The 16,146-nt window shown below is 48.7% G+C and overlaps 1 long non-coding RNA gene across 2 annotated transcripts; it reads right to left on the minus strand.

The window, feature by feature from the left end:
• Positions 1–628: 628 nt before the first annotated feature.
• Positions 629–15,586, minus strand: LOC122241122. 2 transcript variants are annotated; one of them, XR_006221103.1, is made up of 3 exons: positions 15,291–15,586; positions 10,595–10,727; positions 629–1,900 (listed from the first exon to the last, which is right to left on the minus strand). It is a non-coding gene; the product is annotated as an uncharacterized LOC122241122 (long non-coding RNA). The 2 variants fall into 2 exon arrangements; XR_006221102.1 differs by having other exon boundaries at positions 10,595–10,730.
• Between the last annotated feature and the right edge of the window lie 560 nt (positions 15,587–16,146).

Consider the following 16,146-nt stretch of genomic DNA (forward strand, 5'->3'; position numbering starts at 1 on the left):
CTCTTCCCATTTCCGTGTTGTTGTTAGAGTGTTTGTGTGCGTCTGAATCCCCAGGACAAACAGCGCTCTTGTGTTCGTTACCCTGGGCACAGCAACAATGTATAATCAAGGCTGGCCATTGTCTTTCCAATGGCCAACGAGCTCTTGACGCCATTGCTCCTGTGTGCGGCCAGGTAGGTGAGGGCTCTGGGATTCTGGTGGCTTTCGTGTTGGATGAAAACTTTGGCTGTGATTTCATAGATTCTCTTGGAATTTCAAATTAATGATTCTCCTTTTCCTGGCGCTAAATTGCCGTACTCTGTGTTCTCCAATTAAAAAAAAAAATGGGGGTGGTGGTGCCTAGGTGGCTCAGGCGGTTGAGCGTCCGACTTGGGCTCAGGTCATGATCTCACAGTCCGTGGGTTCAAGCCTGCGTTGGGCTCTGTGCTGACAGCTCAGAGTCTAGAGCCTGTCTTCGGATTCTGTGTCTCCCTCTCTTTCTCTGTCCCTCCCATGCTCCCTCTCTCTCTCTTTCTCAAAAATAAATAAAACATAAAAAAAAATTTTTAAAAATTTTTTTAACGAAACCAAAACCTCCCTATTTTCAGTAAATCATGCTTTTGTTTCCCGCTTCAATACAGCAATCAATCATATGCTTTAATGGACAAAGACAAGCAAAGATAATACCTTGTCTCTAGTTTTGGCAACATAGCAATTTTTTTTTTTTTTTTTTTTGCAACATAGCAATTTTTACTCACTCTTGCTTCCCATCCCGCCACCCAGAAGTCTTTGAGGAGGCTGGGTCACATGGTGTCATTTTCTCTGTGTCCTTGCTGCCAGCTCTGTGAGCACCCAGAGCTCGGGAACCTGAAGTCTGAAAAGGGAGCTAGGGAATTTGCATTGACGATTCTTTTTCCTGGTGGTAAATTGTAAGGGGGTGGGGGGGCGGTTCTGTAGACCACTTGAGGGTGTTTTTGCCCCCTGCAGGATATTTGCCTGGAGGTGGGTGGGCGTTACAGGCACCTGGTGGGTGGAGGGCAGGGGCGTGGCCAAGCATGGTTCACACCAGCAGCGCCCCTCGCCCTCCAACAAAAAATTCTCGGGCCCCAGATGTCGCAGGTGCTTGAGGCTGAGGCTGGATCGCACGTGTGCTGGAGGGGACAGTGGTGGAGATCTGGGCCAGCTTGCCGTCCTGTGTGTCGGAGCCTCACCCGATGAGACTCAGACTTACAGACAGGCAGCATGGCCCCCGGTCAGCGTGTGAGCTGCAAACGGGAGAGGCCTGAGCCCGAGAGCAAGAGGCAAGGCTTGGATCCTAGTAATCTCTTGGCACAAACTGAATCAGCACAGAAAGGAAATGAGGGCTGGGGAGACAGGAAATGTCCGGGCAAGGACAGCCCCCGGGGAACCTGGGACCTCCGGTGCCCATGGGGGCACCTCTGTGGTTAGACAAGGGGGCCCGTGTTTCCCCATGAGTGCACGCACCCTCCTGATAGACGCGGTCGGCCCAGGGTACACGGGATAGAGGTAGGACGCCGGCCCTACCCTCTGATTTCACCTGGCAGGTCAACACGAGGGGGCCCTGCCTGGTTTTTCTTTCTACTCCTCGTGGGGACGCAGGAGGGGTGATGACGGTCCGCGCGAGATGAGACCTCTACTCCCCGAGACCCCGCTGCCACTGCCAGGGCTCGCTTCATCGGCACCCACAAACGTCCCTCTCTGGGGTCTCAGAATTCTCCTGTGTTCTGCTGTGTCCGTCTATGCCTAGACCGGGCTACGGGATCTCCTTTGACTGGAGCCAGCTTTGTGGGGTTCAGGGACGCTCCCTTTCTGTCGACTGAGGGGCAGGCTGGCGCTGGGCTACCACGGACCCGCACCTCACGAGTCCACGTCCCTGTTCCACCAAGACCGAGGGTATGACCTACAGAAAGAAAAAGAAAAAAAAAAAAACTTTGAATTTCTCTGAGCCTTCACCGTCTCGTCTATAAAGCGGGGATCACAGTGGCACCTTCCTCATCGAGTGGGTGGGGAAGTTGGGCGAAATCATAAACGTCAGGTGTTTAGCCAGGGTCCTGGCTGGGTGGAGGACGCTTCAAAGGACACGGCGCGAGGGCCTGTCAAAGTCTCCATCTGGTTGACGCCCCGGCAACCCCGGGCCGCGTGGTCTCTTGTCCCCCCTCATTTGGCACCTGCAGAAAGCAACGCCCAGAGAGGTCACTGGTCTAGGAAGTGAAGAACCGGGACCGGAGCCCAAGCTTCTGGTTTCTGTCACGCTGTGGCCTCTGCCACGCAGCCTGGCTGTGTCTACACAGGTGCAAATGCCGTATGACCCAGCACTCCCACCCCTGGGCATACACCCAAAAGAGTTGAAATCAGGAGCTCGAAGAGGCATCCGCACTCCCATCTTTCTTACCGTATTATTTACAATAGCGAAGGTACAGTGACAACCTGTGTGCATCACCAGATGAACGGATACAGAAAGCACGGTGCATACATACGATGGGATGTTATTCTGCCTTAAGAAGAAGGAAATCCTGCCATTTGAGACAACATGGATGATCCTGAAGGACGTTATGCTAAAGTGAAATAAGCGAAACACAGAAGGGCAAATCCTGCGTAACTTCACCTACAGGAGGTATCCTAAAATAGCCAGACTTACACACGCAGAGAACCCAACGGTGGTTGCCAGGGGCTGGGAGAGGAGGAAATGGGGAGTTTGGTTCCATGAATATGACGTCTCAGTTATACAAGGTAAGTAAGTTCTAGAGCTCAGCTGTGCAACACAGAGCCTAGAGTGGACAGTCCGTATAGTGCAGTTCAGAATTTAAGAGGGTAGACCTCACGTTAAGTGTTCTTGCCACAAAACAACAACAACAACAACAGAACAAAGCAAAAAGCTAACAGGGACACAAGAAAGCTCTGGGAGGTGCTGGATAGGTCTCTTACCTTGACTGTGACGGTGGCATCATGGGTGTCTGCATACTCATGGACTCATGGGTGTCCAGACTCATCGCGTGTGCACGTGAAATACGTACAGCTCTTTGTGTATCAGTCATGCCTCAGTAAAGCTGCTAAAAATAGAGTGACTAGGTGGCTACCCCCTACCCTTGGCCTCAAGGGCACCGGGAGCCCTGGCTGCCTCCCCAGCCTCTCTCAGCAGCGAGAATCTCTCCTGCTGGCCCTGAAAAGTCCGTGTCGTCTCTTCTGGGCTGTACCGCTGAAGGCAGCCCGTAAATGCACATTTGTATCTGGAAGACAGGAGCCGATGCAGATTACTAGGAGGGGCGCCTGGGTGGCCCAGTCGGTTAAGCATCTGACTCTTGATTTTGGCCCAAGTCACATTCTAACGGAGAGTTTGAGTCCCGCGTGGGGCTCCATGGTGCAGGTGCGGAAACTGCTTGGGATTCTCTCTCTCTCCCTCTCTCTGCCCCCCGCCCCCTCTCGCTCCCTCTCTCTCATCATAAATCAATACACTGAAAAGAACAAATAATAAATGTTGTTGTTAAAAGAGGTTAGCCCTCATTTCTTCACCAAGTAGTTCTTGCCTGTCTGCTGTGAGCCAGTGTCTGGGCTCCCCCTTCCTGTGCTCTGACTCAAGGAATCCTTCCTCCCCATGTGTGTGCATGTGTGTGTTTGGGGGTGGGTGGGGTGGGAATGGGCATTCTTCCCATTTTACAGATGAAGAAAGAGAGGCTCAGAGACAGACTTGGTCAAGATCGTAGTGGATGGGGGAGGTGCTCTAGAAGCAGGAAGGGAGTCAAGTGGGCCGTGAGAGAAACTTTGAACTCCCGGCAAGAGTCAGAAAACAGAAGAACTTGCTTTTCTTAACGCCTGTCTTTGAAAGGTAGTCCAACTTTTTGAAAGCATCGCATGATACCGCCTTTATTATCTATCCCCTCCTGTCCCCCCTGCCTCCAAAGTGCACAGACCTTCCTGACCTGTAGATGGCGGTTGCGATTCCTACACGGACCAGCTGCTGGGAGGCCCCGAGATCGTTTGCACAAGTCATTTGTCTAATTGGACTCTGCCCTGTTTTCTGACCTGTTGCTGCACGAAATATCATCTTAACGAGGCTTTCCAGAAAGGGTGGCCTGCGTCCACGTTTTCCTTTGGCCACAAACACTCGGATTTTCCCTGAAGATACGTCACAGTCCTACACTTAAAATTTATCGTAAGTAGTAGGGAAGGAAACGAATCCAAAGAGTGTAAACTTTCCAACCAAGAAGAGAATTACACAGATGAACAGATCGTGTCTCAGTGTATAGGGGCCAGTTGTGAAAAACGGTTCATGGATGGGAAATACATGGAAACCACCACGTGAAGCAAGAGAGCGAAGTCAGGTTGTCCGAAGCTTGCTTTCTTGTAAGAAAGAACTTGCACGAGAACTGCCTTCCAGCATATGTGATCACCATTTTCAAGGAAGGATTAAAAAAAAAAAAAAAAAAAAACCTGAAAAAAATTATGTATTTATTCGAACAACAAATATTTACCGAGTGCTCACTTTGTGCCAGCTGGGATTAGAGCGTTGAACAAAGTAGACGAAGTCCCTGCTCTTGTGGGGCTTGTATTTGGGTGGGGAAATGAGGGAACAGAAGGCTAGAAACTAAAGCACACTATTTCAAGGGCGATTGGAGCTAAGAGCACAAACTAGCAACGGGCAGGGCTGTGTGTGATGGAGACCAGGTACAGGGGAAGTGCAGAGCTGGCTTGAACTTTGAGCTCGTGCTAGCTCACGTTGTCCCCAGCCCCCGCTGTCTCTGATTTCTGGAACCAGCTTCCTCTGGCATCTCACACCACACATCCTTTCTCTACCAGAACCTGCCCCGCGTAGAACACAAGCCCTCTCTCTCCATCTCCCAAAACAAATACGCAAAAAACCAACCCCACAAACAAAGAAGCCAAATAAAACGAAAGAATACCTCACCTAAGACATTTGTAAATGGCAGACATTTCTGAGGCGCTCAAGTGACAAAGGAGATCCCTTGACAACAGCAGGGGGTCCACAGCCCCACGCTGGACATCAGTCACGAGTCCTGCCAGCACCCGCCCCCCACCCTGTGGGCCTCCTGCCTCATTGCTCAGAACACGCCCTTCCCAGGGCCCCCACCCCCATTGCCACCATACACACACCCTGTGTTTTGTTTTCTGTCTGGTTCTCCTTTGTTTGAAACTGTATCTCTTCTTGACCTCTCTCTAGAAATTCAGCCCCATTGCTTTTTTTTTTTTTTTTTTTTTGAGAGCAAATTCATCCTTTCCTCTCGCTGCACCTGCACACAGCTGAAGCGTCAGTAAGGTGCTCGGCTGACCTTCGGATGCCTGAGCAAGCCCTGCCCCTTCCCACAGGCAGAAGGTAAATTTTCCTTCATGTATCTTTCCCTCCAGTCTCTGGGAGGAGGAGGAGAAGAGAATGGAGCGATTCATTGTAACATCGACAAAAAACAAACACACAAAAAAACAACTTATACTCCATTGAGATCACAATGGCAGCTCCTCTGGGTTCTGGTCCCACATGGCTCTTCTCCTTGACACAGTAGTTCTCCGGATGAAGTTGGGAGAGAAGGAAGCCTCCAGTGCTGTGCTGGGAATTTGCACGTAGTCAACATACTGTATTGTGCGCTTAGAAATTTGTTAGGAGGACTACCCTACGACCCAGCCATTGCACTACTAGGCATTTATCCAAGGGATACAGGTGTGCTGTTTTGAAGGGACACATGTACCTCCATGTTTATAGCAGCACTATCGACAATAGCCGAAGTATGGAAAGAGCCCAAATGTCCATCGATGGATGAACGGATAAAGAAGACCTGGTATATATACACAACGGAGTATTACTCGGCAATCAAAAATAATGAAATCTTGCCATTTGCAACTACGTGGATGGAAATGGAGGCTATTATGCTAAGTGAAATTAGTCAGAGGAAGACAGAAATCATATGACTTCACTCACATGAGGACTTTAAGAGACAAAACAGATGAACATAAGGGAAGGGAAACAAAAAGAATATAAAAACAGGGAGGGAGACAAAACAGAAGAGACTCATAGGTATGGAGAACAAACTGAGGGTTACTGGAGGGGTTGTGGGAAGGGGGATGGGCTACATGGGAAGGGGCGTTAAGGAATCTATTCCTGAAATCATTGTTGCACTATAGGCTAATTTGGATATAAATTTTAAAAAATAAAAAATAAAATTTAAAAAAAATTAAAAAGAAGAAATTTGGTATGAGGGTAGATCTCATGTTACCTGTTCTTGCAACAATAAGGATAAACAAAGAAACAAATGAAAGAATTGGCCAGCTCTCCGGGCCGGTTTGTAAAGGAGAGTCTGCACTTGTCTCTAGGGCCAACCCTACTTATCTCTGTGTAAATTTAAGATAAGGTCTGAGCTCCTCGAGAAGGGAAAGGAGTCCCCAGTCTCCGTCTGGGAAGAATGGGGAAAACCGTGTAAATGGGCATGTTCTGAGCCACGTCGGATGTGGAGCCCCGACGTCCCGATGTGACAGAAGGTGGATGCGGTTAGCCCGTGATCACGAACCCGCATGGCCACACACAGCCCGGGAGGCAGTCCGAGATGGACGCGTGGAGTCACGCGTCCCAGATTTGCCCAGTCAATCCATGCTCGTTGTTAAAATAATGCGAACGGTCATTAAACAGAGAAAAAGAATGATAAGAACTCCCCTGTGATGTGGCCGCTGTAAGAAACAGTATAACCTCTTGGGGGTGTGCACCCTCCTTTCATTCCTTGGGCACTTCCTCTGGCCTTGAGACACTTGAGCTGTCTGTTCCCTCTGCCTGGAACGTCTTTCCTCTGGGTCTGTGGGTACCCGGCTTCTGCCCCTCATTCAGGCCTTGCTCGAGTGACGCTTCATCAGGAAAGCCACCTCTGGCCATCTTCGTTTAAAGAAGCAACCCGCCTGCCTGGCCCCACAGGGACTCTGATCTATTCGGTTTACTTCATTGTACATCTCCCTGTCTGAAATTACGTTCTTCAGCGACTTACTCATGCAAATAACTTTTTGTTGAAGGCTTATTATGTGCCAGGCACTATTTATTCTAGGTTCTGGAGATACAGCGGGGAACAAAACAGACCAAATGCCTGTCTTCATGGAACTGACATTCTCATGGGAGGTGGCAGACAGTGAGGAAAGTGACTGGGTTCTATGGGATATAGAGAGGGTGAGAGGTGCGTGGGGGAAAGGGAAGCCAGGAAGGGAGGAGGGAGCGCTGGTGTGGAGTGGTTGCAGCTTTAAGCAGGGAGATCAGGGGGGAGGTCTCCCTGAAAAGGCAGTTTGGGGCTAGGAAGAGCATTCAAGGCAGAGAGCAGAGCGAATGCAAAGGCCCTGAGGCAGGAGCGTAAGAAAATCAAGAAGCCGGAGTGCCTGGGGCAGGGTGAGCAGGTAGGGAGGGGGTGATGTCAGATAAGCAGGGGGAGAAGAGGGTGAGTGCAGATGAGGTAAAGCCTTGTAAGGCAGTGGAGGTATTGACGTTTATTTTGAGCGAGAAGGGGGCAATTGGAGCCTTTGAACAGAGGTGTAAGTTGATCATCCAGAATCTGTGTTTCTGGCTGCTGTGTTGAGAATGGGCTGTGGGAAGGCAAGGAAGGGCTGGAGAATGTTGAGGAGGCTCTGGCCTATACCCGGGCAGGAGTACACGTGTCCACATTCACATGCACATACATGCATACTTTTGCAATAACACAAACCTGTGTGCATATAACCTGTTATTTTTTTTTAGATTTTTTTTAACGTTTATTTATTTTTGAGAGAAAGGGAGACAGAACGTGAGTGGGAGAGGGGCAGAGAGAGAGGGAGACACAGAATCTGAAACAGGCTCCAGGCTCCCAGCCATCAGCACAGAGCCCGACGTGGGGCTCGAACCCACGAACCGCGAGATCATGACCTGAGCCGAAGTCGGACGTTGAACCTCCTGAGCCACCCAGGCGCCCCTCATTCACCTGTTCTATTACAGTGCCCCTTACTTAATATGTCATCCACATCTTTCCATATTAATAAATGTGGAGTTGTGTAACATTTCAATGTGTTCTTAGTACCCCCTTGCACGGACGTACCATAATTCACCTAGCCAGTTTTGAGTTAAACACCTTGGCATTCCACATTTTTCACTGTGAAAAGCGGTCCTTCAGGGAACGTTCTTGAACACACATCCCCGAGCACTCATTTATCCCAGGATTTCTCCGAGATGGAGTCCTAGAAATAACTGTCAGGTCAAAGGCTGTAAGTAGTTGAAGGCTTTGGATGCACGTTCCCAGATTGCCTGGAAGAAAAGGTATGCACCAGGCAAGGCGCATTCCCTCCAGCTGTGTCTCCCGCCCCGGTCCCAGTTTGGTATTATCGCTGTTTTTATTCTTTGCTAATCTGATAGATCAAACTGCGGTATTTTTGTTATTTATTACCATTTTGTGGCTTTGCCCCTATATTATTTGGGCTGTTGGTCTTTTCTAAAATTAACATTAAGAGCATTTCATATCTTGGGGCGCCTGGGTGGCGCAGTCGGTTAAGCGTCCGACTTCAGACAGGTCACGATCTCGCGGTCTGTGAGTTCGAGCCCCGCGTCAGGCTCTGGGCTGATGGCTCGGAGCCTGGAGCCTGTTTCCGATTCTGTGTCTCCCTCTCTCTCTGCCCCTCCCCCGTTCATGCTCTGTCTCTCTCTGTCCCAAAAATAAATAAAAAACGTTGAAAAAAAAAATTTAAAAAAATAAAAATAAAAAAAAAAGAGCATTTCATACCTTAAAGGCATATTCAAAAATGTTGCAGATTTTTAAGGATTTTTTTCATACAACCTTTTACTTTTTTTAGAAATTATAAAATATTGGGGCACCTGGGTGGCTCAGTCGGTTGGGCCTCCGACTTCGGCTAAGATCATGGTCTCAGGGTTCGTGGGTTCGAGCCCCACGTCGGGCTCTGTGCTGACAGCTCGGAGCCTGGAGCCTGCTTGGGATTCAGTGTCTCCCTCTCTCTCCGCCCCTCCCCCGCTCGCGCTCTGTCTCTCTCTCTCTCTCTCTCTCAAATATAAACATTAAAAAATTAAAGAAATGATGAAATATGGTATACTTATAAAATACGTGGCACACTTATGAAAAGTATAAAGAATAAAATAAAGCAAACTCTTGTGTCCCCATCGCCCAGTTTAAGGAATGGAACTTTTCTGGTCCCATGTTTGCACCGCACCCCCCCCCCCCCCCACTCCCGCAAGCCAAACTAATCCCTCTCCCGAATTTGATGTTGTTGGTTCTCTGGCTGTTCCTTATAGTTTCAGCGAACGCATAGGACCTGCTAAACAATGCAGTTTAATTTTTGCCAGGTTGTGTGCTTTGTGTAAATAAAATCATATGGTGTGCATCATTCATGACCTGTTATTTTCAAACACTGTTATGTGTGTGAGTTTCCTCCATACTGAAGCTGAACTGTGGTTCACCTGTCCTCCTGGTACGAGAAGGATCAGTCACGCCCTTGACTTGTGTATCCTCTTGCTGCTGTACGTGGGGACGGCTGCTCTAAGTATCGTTGCTTAGCCTTCCCAGTGCACCTGTGCAGAAGTTTCTCTAGATGTGGGATTTCTAAGTCCCAAGGAATGCATATCTGAAAATATATTAGCTTAGGCTGAATCTTTTTCCAGAGTGTTTTTTTTTTTTTACAAATATGTATTTTGGTAGGCAATGTATGAGATTCCTGATTTGTCCACATCCTTGCCAAGATAGACTTATTTTTCCCTAATCTCGTGCACATGAAATGGGAAAAGACAAGGAACATTTTTTATTTAAAAAAAAATACAAACTCTTAGAAGAGGTAGCCAGATAAAGAAAATCTTGTGGATTTAAAAAACTATTGATTTGTTTGTTTGTTGTAATGTTCTCGGAATACTAAGAAGGCAAGCTAACAACACTTCCTTTTCATTAAGCTGAAAATGATCAGAACTTTTGTTAGAAATGGAGGTAATTTTAAGGCCAGAAAAAGCAAGCTATCTAGGGGACAATTTGCAGGAAGAGATGGTTACACTGTTAATAAGCTGAATACTCTCCTCTTTGGAGTTGTGGATAAGATCGGTGTTAAAAGGCGCTACCAGAAAGGTAAAAGAAATCCCCAAACTAATTTCTTCTGGACCTGTTTTAAAAACATTCAATTTGCCTTGGTACAAGAAGGGAATGGGTAGATCCATAGGTAAAGGAAATGTGTTATCTCGTGCTCTAGGAAGTACTTGCTGATAAATACCTATGAAATGGAACCATGTGAGGGGCGCCTGGGTGGCTCAGTCGGTTGAGCGTCCGACTTCGGCTCAGGTCACGATCTCACGGTCCGTGGGTTCGAGCCCCGCGTCGGGCTCTGTGCTGACCGCTCGGAGCCTGGAGCCTGCTTCATGTTCCGTGTCTCCCTCTCTCTCTCTGCCCCTCCCCTGCTCTCTCTCTCTCTCTCTCAAAAATAAATAAATAAACATGAAAAAAAAAAGAAACGGAGCCACGTGAGTAGTGTGTACCGTCTAGATTTAGATTCTTTGTATGCGGATTTCTTTGTAGCACAGTTTTACTTTGCACGTGTGACAGGTTCATGAAAAGTGAAAATCGTTCAGAATGTTCTAAGGCATCTCAGCACAACCGCTCACCTTTCTGTTTGTTTTGTTTTTTGTTTTTTCCTGGCGATAACTCTTCTGCCTATTGGCCTGCCAAACATCTGGCCCACGTGTGCGGGGAACCGGCCGTGCTTGTAACACACATTTCAGCTGGGAGGTGCAGGGCCTGCTGGCAAAATGCATAAGCTAATTAGGCTTGAACTCCAACGCGATCGGTCCTCGTTTCTGCAAATGTAAAATGCCACTCTCAATCTATTGTGTTTTCTTCCCCGGTCGAAAAGCGTTCACGAATTAGTGGGTCTCGAAAGCCAGTGATTTCACTGGCACAGGTTGACCGCACCGATCCTCCCGGGCTCCTGGCTGCCATACGCAACCCTTGCTGATCGCCCTTGGGACTTTATGTTGGGAGCAACATGTTGGCATAGGGAGAGGAACATGGGAGTTGTGGACAGAAGACATGGGTTCTAGACTCTTACAAATGAGTTGCATGACTTTGAACAGTCTCCTTCTCTTTCTAGGCTGGTGTTTTCTCATTTGTAAAGTGAGGGCGCTGGGCGTTTTCACTGAATACATTTTTTAGCGTCTTCTATGTGACCGGAGCCAAAGTAAAAATTGATAATAATGATAATAATAATAGTAATGATAATAATAAAAAATACATAATAGAAAGCATGGTCTGTGCTCATTAGGACGTCTGCGATTTGGAAACAAACAAGAAAGATGAATGAGGCAGTTGCAACATGGCGAGATGACCAGAGGGTGTGAATGTGGCAGAGCAGCATGAGGCCCAGCCCAGTTCAGAAGAAGTCAGGGAATACTTCTTCAGGGGGTAGCATGTTACAGAACCTTGCAGAATAAAGAAAAAGTCAATTGGAAAGACCAGGATGGGGGAAGAATACCACCTGACTGGAGAATATCTGCCAAGACTGGAAGTGGGACAAAAAATTGCTACACGGGTGGTACTCTTACAACATGGCGCCCGATGCTTTGACACTGTCCCTTCCCATGAATCTGGGAAGGCATATACATGTGGTGTAAGCAGTGCTGTATGAAGGTAGATCATGATTATTCTGTCTTGTTCGCTGGGACATTTGCCCTTGGAGCCTTGAGGATGTGTAAGAAATCCAGCTAGCCCAAGGCCTTCATGCTGTGAAGAAGCCCAAGCTAGCCATACAGAGAGGCCATCAGTAGGCATTCTGTTCGGAAGTCCCAGCTGAGCCCAGCTCTTGTGTGCACAGTGCCTAGGCACCAGATGTGTATAAGCAAAGAAATCTCTACAGGACTCCAACCTCACATGAGTCCCATCTTGCCTGTGGAAGCCAACGAAATCACGAAGTACAGACAAACCACCCCGCACTGTGATGTCTCTGAACTCCTAACCCACAACATCCATGAGCATCCAATAGTTGGTGCTGTATACCATTAGGTTTTGGGGTGGTTTGCTATGCAGAAAGAACAGGAACAGCTCTCAATAGCTCTAAAATTTCGTTATTCTGTAAAACCCAGATATATCCTCCCGTTCTTCAAAAAGTAAGCTCTAAATATGCAGACCTTTGGTTTGAAGAAAAATGGCTGTAGCAACATTGAGAAAGCCGCTAAATTGGTTTAACCCCAAAAATAATCTATGAGTTCGCACAACGGGGAAGGTCAAGGTATGGATCCAGCACCCGAGGACCCAGGTTCTCAGGTGATGATTGGAATCTAATTCTCCCCGATTCTGCATCCTGCTTTGTTCTGTGTGGTCCTCATTTCCAGGCAGGTGCTCCCCAGGTAAGGGTGTGATGGCCGTGACCAGCCCCTACCCACAAAAAGAGACCATCTCTTCCCCGGGCATTTCAGCCCATCTCTCAAGGTTGACTGATATTCACTGGCCTTGACTGGACCCCAGCTCAGATTCTATACCTGCCTTTCACCCATGACTACGGCCATGAGAAAGCAGTACCCTGATTGGCCCTGGGCCACATTCCTACCTTTGGAGCCAGAAGATGCTTATGACTTCCTAACAGGGGAAGAAATGAAGTTGCTACTTCTTGTATTCTCAGAAGGAGAAATAGATACTCACTCAGAAAACAGAGATCCCCCGAGGGAGACATTTCTTTTTCCCTTTTGGCATGACCTGACATGACTCAGGCTTCATAGACCTTCATAGACCTGTTACAGGTTTTGTAAACACCAAAGTAACAGTTATGCCTCCAAGTCCTAGACTTACTCAGTGTTGAGGATTCTTGACCCCCATTCCTTTTGTTACTCTCTTTTTTATCATTGTTAATTAATAAACATTCCTGAATCTTAATGATGGGTTCTTTGATGCATGCTTTTATTCAGCACTAAAAATTGAAACGCCATGTCCAAATTTCCTTCCAGAAAATAGTCTGTTATTAAAGAGAAAATATTTCGTTTCCAAATAAACTCTCCCAACCATTCTGTTTTACTCAAATAATGCAACATAAAGCCCCAGGCTCTGTATACATGGGCCTTTTCCACATGTTCTTTTCCTGGCAGAGTCTTCATGTTCAAGCTTATCATCAACTTCAGGATTCCAGAACATGTGCGCATAAGATCTAGGACTTTTCCTTGGGGCCAATCAATAAAGTGGAACAAAAAAAACCACCTGGTGTCAACAAGACATTCAAAAGATACCTTATACATAATGGATAAAAGATGCAGAAGAAACAGAGATCTAAGGAGGGAAAGAGACAGCTCACATCATGGAAAGCATAGTGTGAGAATTAGAAGCAAATAAAAGCACGTCTTCCCTTCTAGCACGCTCCGTGCCGCATCATGAACGTAAAGCAGCAAGCGGGGAAGCTCCTGGCCCTGGTATTAAATCTCATCTACGTGAGCTATGTCTGTGTGATTCCTCGGCACATAAATCTGGTATCTTCCTCATTGCAGAGATCCCAGGGTTTTTACCAACAGAAGTCACAACACTGGCAGGGCTCCTGGGGGGGCTCCTGACCTCAGCTCAGATCCTGATCTCGCGGTTCGTGGGCTCGAGCTCCGCGTTGGGTCCTGTGCTGACAGCACAGAGGAGCCTGCTTGGGATTCTGTCTCTCCCTCTCTCTGCACCTTCAAAATAAATAAATAAACTTGAAAAAATGAAAAAGAAAAAGTCCCACAACGCTGGCATTAACTGTTGATCTGTTGTGACGGGTTCTCGTTTTAGATGATAAGCCTGATTGAGATAAAAGTACCTCAATCTTAGAAAGCTCTCAAGCGTTCTCCTCCCCCGGGACCACCTTGTTCTTGCCATCACCTCCGGGCAGGCAATGTATCTTCCCTCTCTCATTGGGTGGTCCCTTCTCTGTCCTGTTGGATCCCCCCTCACTCTGGTAGAAGAGGGAGAGGGTCAGAAGCTGCCGTCAGGTTGGCTCAGACTCCATATCGGACATTCTGGCAGGGAGGGAAGGGAGTCTGCTCTGCCTTTCTAGGAATCCTCTTCAGCCGGGTCTGGGAAGACTCAGAAGGCCAACTTGACCTTGGGGTGCGTCCAGGGACATCCAGGCCCAGCCTGGATTTCTAGGGCTCTCACGAAGGGGAAGTTCCAGTTGCTCAAACGGCTAGACAGTCTCCAGGAAGGGAGGATAGCCCAGCTTGGCCAGAGGAGCCAGGACCTCCACACAGGGGCGGCGGTGAGAGGGAATTGAGCGGCCCCTTCCTTGTGTTTATATTGTATGTTTGTATCTGTGTTGTCCAGTATGATTTTATCTAAAAATGTGTTTTTCAAGCTAGAAACTATTTTCTAAGGCTCCAGATGGCCCTAAGGGGTGTCTGCTCTGTCTGGTTTCCATCTCAGTCGCAGAGGTGGACACGGTAGCCCCCATGTTATTTGCAGATCTCTTACCTCAATAGTAACAAGCTGATGGGTAAATGTGGAGTCCATGCTGCCAATATGGTTTGTCTACAACCGAATCTCATTACCTTGGCCTTAATTACAGGCCAGAATGTGAGTGACGGTACAGTTTTCCTGGATCTTTTTTTCAGAAAAACAAGTAACAAGGAACTTTAACTTCTACCACTGCCCTCTTAATTACACTGACCTCCTGTCTGCTTCTCAGACATGCCGAAGCCTTTCTGACCCCAGGGCCTTTGCTCACACTGTTCGCTCCACCTGGAACACGCCTTTCCCTGGGGGACTCATGCTCACCCTTCAAGCGTTAGTTCAAGGGTCACCTACTCTGGTCTGTCTGTCGGTGTAAGCCCCACCCCATCCCACTTATTCTCGCTCACGTGCTCCGTGTATCTTCTTCATAACATGCAACAGGTAGTGTAACTATCTTGTTGGTTGGTTTGCTTGATATCTGCCCATCCCCCAGGGCCTGTGGGAAGGTCAGGTCTGGGAGAGCAGGTGCGTTCCCTCTCTGGTTCATCACCGGGTCTGTCCCTTGTGCCTGGGACAGTGCCTGGTACACGGTGTGCGCTCAGTGAATCTGCATTAAGTACACGAGCACCTGAGAAAGGGGCCAAGGCAAGGTCCCATGAGGAAAGCGTCTGGCTAGTGGCACTGGTTTCAAGTCCTCTGGCATTGCTAGGGGCCACGTGAGCTGGTGGCTGCTCTCCGGTGGGTTCGGTTAGGGCCACGTTGTGTGCAAGCTAGGACCCGCGAGCACAGGGGACAGTGGGTCTCCAACCAGTTCTTCATGCTCCTCTTTCATCAAAAACGACCTCTCACCAGGCAGGAAGGGAATAGATGCTCGTTCAGCACCCACATTGCGCCATGAACACTCACCTTGTTAATTCTCAGAGCCCGCCAGCGAGGGGGCGTGTCCCCATCCCCACTCTGCAGGTGACGGCCCAAAAGCTTGCAGAAGCCAGATGTCTTGGCAGGGGGCACACAGCCGGGGTGTGAACGGCACCCGTTGGCTCAGAATTGGCACCCACTTCCGTCCGTTCCTGAAGCCCGTACCCCCTGCTCTATGACGTCATGCCCGAGTCTCCCGTCGGGAAACGTGTGAGGCTTGTAAACTTTGTCATCTCTAGTGGAACCAGGTCGCCCCTGGTTTCACCGCGATGCTTTCTTCTGCCCCTTTGTGTGTACCCAGAGCTTTCATTGCTCTCTAGCTGGGTGGTCCTGGGCAGGTTACTTAACCTCTCTGAGCTTTAGTTTCCTTACCTATAAAATGGGGATGATAATAGTTCCTATTTCGTACGACTAGTGCGAGGACGAACATACTTAGACACGTACCTGGTGGGTGTTAGCTACCGTAATAGTGAGTTAGGATAAGTCATGTTGATTGCTTCACCAACTCCACGTCGGAATGTCAAGGCTTTAACACAACAGAAGTCTGTGTCCCCCGCCTCTCGCAATCCAGGCTGGGTCAGTGGAGAGGGGCTCGGCCCCGCACAGACACGGGGGCTCCGGGCTCCTTCCGTCGGGCGCTTCGTCATCTCCCGCGGTCTCGGCATCCTCCCCTGAGTTGTGAGTTGCGTGCAGCTCGTAGTCGGGCGAAGGGAGCAGAGGACCCTGAAGAGGTTTCAGAGGCTGGCGGGGCAATAGTGGAACCGCGTCTTCCCGCGGGCCCCACCCAGCCACCTGGGGCAGGAGCGTGTGGACTGGCCGCACCCCAAGACCAGCAGGTGGCGTT

This window comes from Panthera tigris, chromosome C1 (assembly GCF_018350195.1).
Source record: "Panthera tigris isolate Pti1 chromosome C1, P.tigris_Pti1_mat1.1, whole genome shotgun sequence".
NCBI classification, from domain to species: Eukaryota; Metazoa; Chordata; class Mammalia; order Carnivora; family Felidae; genus Panthera; species Panthera tigris.